This window comes from Apium graveolens, chromosome 3 (genome assembly GCF_009905375.1).
Source record: "Apium graveolens cultivar Ventura chromosome 3, ASM990537v1, whole genome shotgun sequence".
Taxonomy (NCBI): Eukaryota; Viridiplantae; Streptophyta; class Magnoliopsida; order Apiales; family Apiaceae; genus Apium; species Apium graveolens.
Genome location: NC_133649.1, coordinates 141315327 through 141320340, shown reverse-complemented (window position 1 = coordinate 141320340; position 5014 = coordinate 141315327).

Sequence of the window (5014 nt, the reverse complement as noted above, 5' to 3'; positions counted from 1 at the left end):
ATAATGGACAAAAAAGAACAAGTGCTGAGGAACAAGACTGCGAAGCTGGTTAGAATCTTGTGGAGGAATCAAAATGTGGAGGAGTCAACTTGGGAACGTGAAGACGCAATGAGGAATAGATACACCCATTTATTTTCTAATTGATTCCGGGACGGAATCCTTGTTAGAGGGGAAGACTGTAATAACTCGAATTTTTGAGACCTTGTAAAATGTTTAATGAATAGTAACCCTAACGGGCGGGAAAAACTTTTGAGCCCACACTATGTAGTACATGAGAAAATGAGTTTCGGAGTTGATATTACGGTTATATGTACCAAATGAGTGTATGTAAACGCTATTAGTTTTCGAAGAAAACAAACTTTGAAAAACGACCATATTTACGACTCATCGAGGATTACGGGAATCCCAATATAATTACAAGATTAAAACCCTACAGATTTATATTCAAGTATGATAATTCAAAATATAGGAATAAATACGAAAAGAATTACGTCGTGAACCATTTATGAGTAAGTATTACGAAAATGCTTCAGCGACCGAGCGAACGCGTAAACAATTAGATAAATGTAACGCACTAACTAACCATGGTAAGAAAGTAACCATGGTTACTTTATCAAATAGTGAGATAAACTTAGGATGATCAAGCAAGCTAGCCAAATAGTGTGCTACGGAAGCTAGCACATGTAGTTTAGCTTGTAAGCTAGCAAGCTACTTGGATTTGTCCCCAAGATTTGCAACAAGGAATAAACCTAGGATTCAAACTAGGAGAATATCAAATCAATATAAGATATCACCAATCTCATTTCCTAGAAGCAACCAAGGAAGAAAGCATAAAACTCTCTACCCCTTCATTGTTTCCATTCAGCAATTTCAAGAAAAAGAAGCAAATCCAATTCAAAATCTCAAGTTCTAGCAATGGTAAAATCATCCCATTAATTCTTAAGCTTCCTAACAACCAAACTAAGGTAAGAAAATTCTTTCATCTCTTTTTATCAAGGTTTGATGGGTGAAATAAAATCAAGAAAGTTACTAGTGAATAGTATGAATAGTAACTCTTCTTTGGTTTCTTGATTTCAATGGTGGTTTTAGGTTCCAAAAATTATACCAAGCACGTAGCCTGAATGCGGCAATGGTGATAACCGGGATACGAAGGTGTCGTCCTTCTACTAGTTGAAAAGGTTACTATTATTGTATTATGACTGATCATCGTATATGGTGGCTCCAACGAGTGTCCAGATTCTTCCAATTGGAATTGTGATGCAATACCGTAACCCAAGCCTAGGTGCTGTGTTTACTATTAAGTTATTCGCAGGATAATAAAATCCCCTAAAGAATTGTTTTCATAAGAAGGTGTGTATCACCAAGGAAAACTAATTTTGAATGAAACATAATTATCATATATGATGTTTTACGTAAGTTATCATATAGTCATTTTCATGTTGTACAATATTATGCTGGGCATTATAGCTCACACTTGTTTTCTTAAATTGACATAACACAACAGTGAATCAAGATGCCTGCCATGAGAACCACAGCCAGGAAACGGGTAGGAAATGGCCAGTTGTTCCATAGACTGTATGGTGTTGTACCACAGGTAGTCCGAGTAAGCTGGGTTGGTTTTCAGTTGTGTTTAGTTCGACTTATTTATAAGTATGACTTATGTAAGGTAATAAACAAGAAACATATATTTGACCGACGGACTAGCCTTACTTAAGGGTTACTCCCTGGTAAGACTTAATTACTTTTGGGTTGTAATAATTATCACTTGATGGTTGAATTACTCTAGTTATGAATGGTTCGTTTCCAAGACAATAACCTGTAAGTGTGTGTATGTGATAAGTGTGGGGTCATGAAGCGTGAGTATTTATATATTATAGTGTGAGTTATATGGTGGTAGTAGTTTAGATGGCATGGCCTCTGAGATTCCTGACCCGGATTTTGGGGCGCCACATTGATTTTATAGGTTGAGATGAGGTTTGAGCTAGTTGTGTTTGGATTTTTAGGGATTGGTGTGGTTCTGAGCCATCATGAAGCTTCTTGCTCCTCCTCTCACCTCTTCCCTTCTTTTCTTCATCTTTCTTGTCATCCTCCTTCTTCTTCTCTCCACCCTTGCTGCTAGATGGCTTACTGGATTGACTTGGATTTGAGCCAGAGGGATTTTGATCATCTTTCTTCTGCTCATCATCATCCAAATCATCCTTGTTGATTTGAGTTTTAGGAAAGTTGGCTTCTGCATTATTCAGGTATCTTCTCAACAACTTTATCATCTCCTCATCTTCAACAGTTTTGTTCCTTTTTGATTTCAGCTCAGTCTCAAGAATCATGATAAACTTCTTGTTTTCCATGATACAATGTTTAGGAACTTGAAAGTGTTTGAAGTGTTTGGTAGTAGGAGAGATGTATGCCAATCCCTTGCTAGGCTATAAATAATGTAATATCTGGGATATACCGTGTAATTATTTTGCTAATAAATAATTATTATATGTGTTCAGTATCTATTCCGTGAATTATTTGTTAAGTGTTAAATATGTTTGGATGTTTAAAAATAATATTAATTGAGTATTTTAATTTTTATATGTCCAAAATAAAATATAGATAATTGTCATATCTTCCTAATTATTTTTATGTTGATTTATGATTTTATAGGAATTATATGGATTTTATAAAATCTTTTTCCGAGTTTTTAAAAACTATTTTATATAATCGGGAACCAACCGACGTCACCCGTTTTTACGTTTTTATAACCCGGAATTCTTCCGAGAACTCCTTCCTAACCTAATTACAATATTCCGAGCATTTTCCATGTTTCGACTTTTTCAATCCGGCGTACAGTTTGTCCTGCGCGGGTCCCGGCGCAACATTTTCGATACATTATTTGTTTCGGTAAATCTATAAAACTCGTATTTTCGATAAACGGGATCTTTTTATTAAACTATCACAATTATCACCTCGTAATACGTGTAACCAGGCGCTAAGACCAAGACCGCAGTACAAATTGTACTGATTTGGATAATTATCCCGAAAACCGGTACCGTTTGGATCAGTTTTTACAAATAAACGTACCATTTTATATCCCAAATGATCCAACAGGATACTAATTTTCCGTAATTATAAATAGCCTTTACCGTATTTTATTCTGTATCAAAATCATTTGCAGTCAGCTAAATATATAATTTTTCAGAGAAAAACCCTAAATTCATAAAACCTTCTGAGAATCAAACTATAATTTCAAAGTGTTATTGAAATCGGTAGGGAAAGTTGGAGTAACCAAATTGAAGGTCTCGAGGAGTACTTTCAGATTCTATGAACCATATACCTACAGAAATCAAGGTTTATTTTCTATATTTTTAATTATTTTCGAATTATTTTTATTAAAATTATGAATTTTTGTTCGGATGATTGTTTGAATGATTTGATGACTGCATATTGTAGAGCTTGTTTTCCTGATGATTTTCATGTCATACGTCTGATTTGGAGTCCAATAACATGTTCAAAATTGAGTTTAATCTTCGAATTTTAAAATTAGGGTTTATAACCCGTATGAATGTTTTCAATTGAAATTTAGGCTTTTTTGATTTAATGGTTATTAGCTGTTGATTTATAGTGGGTTGTGTTCCTTATGAAATTTGCAATCGATTGGTATATAGCTCGTTAACAAAGGATTAGTGAATCGAAGGGAGTTGCATTTTTAAATTTTCGATGTTTCGCCGGAAACCGGCGATGTTCTTGGCCAATTTCCGGCCAAGTCTGGGGTTATTGAAATGTTTTGATTGCATAAATAGATTCCTGGTGATGAGTAGAAGTGATCTGGAGGAGATGGAGGGGTGACGGTGCCGGAGGCGAGTTCTCCGGCGAGCCCGTCATTTTTCCGGCGACTAAACTGCAAAATTGCAGTTTAGTCCCTGAACTATTAAAGTTGGTGAAGTTTAGTCCCCCAGGTTTCCAAAACTTGCAGAAATTGGATTCCTGTTTATAAATCATTTAAAAATCATATTTCCTATTTATTTTAATAATAAAAATTTCGTTTTTAATTTCTGAAAATTCCAAAAATTATTATTTTAATTCCAAAAATTATTTTTAATTCAAAAATAAATCTGAATTAATTAGTTAATTAATTTTAGTTAATAATTAATTGATTAATTGGTCAATTAATTCAAAAATGAATTGATTAATTGATTTAATTAATTATTAATTGATTTTAATTAATTATTTAATTAGATTTAATTATTTAAAAATGATTTAAAAATTCTGAAAAATAGTTTCGAGCTTTAAAATATTATTTTCAAGGGTCGATAATGATTATAAAATTGTTTTGAAGCCAGATTTGGCCAACCAAACCCTGTTTATTACTCCGAAATTGATCCAACGACCCGTTTTAATTCCGAAAATGTTTTAAAAATCATTTTAAATACCCGAAAGCCTGTTTATGACCCGGGACTTCTTTATAAATGATATATACTTGATTATTTGACGTGTTATGTGCTATATGTGACTTTTTGGTTAACAGTCGGTCTATATGTTCGGTATCTACTTATTTATAGTATAACTTTCAATCCGTTAATCGGATTTGGGTGAAATGAAGGGTAGATAGAAGTACATGTCAAATAGAATCGTATGAGTTGAATATTGATCGATGCTTGTAATATGTGAGCAGAAGAAGCAAGGAGTAGGAAAGGAGAACAGATAATTGAGGAGTAAGACAGTTGTGATTGAAAGTAAGCGCAGTATAGCAAGCTAATACCATGCAAGTGTTCTGAACTTTCTCGAGATATAGTGTAGTGGATTGATAGTCCTGTTCTATATTGCAAGTGCTTTGAAGCACTAAACCCAAAACCCTGATTCCAGTTATTGATCTTGAGCCGTAAACCTTATTCTTTCTAAACCATTGATTGTTGTACGCCCAAATATGAACCACAAATATACGATACTACTACATACAAACTAAATACCAAACACTGAACCGAATTACTTATATACTCAAACCATTGTACCTTATGATTTGAAAGACCAATTC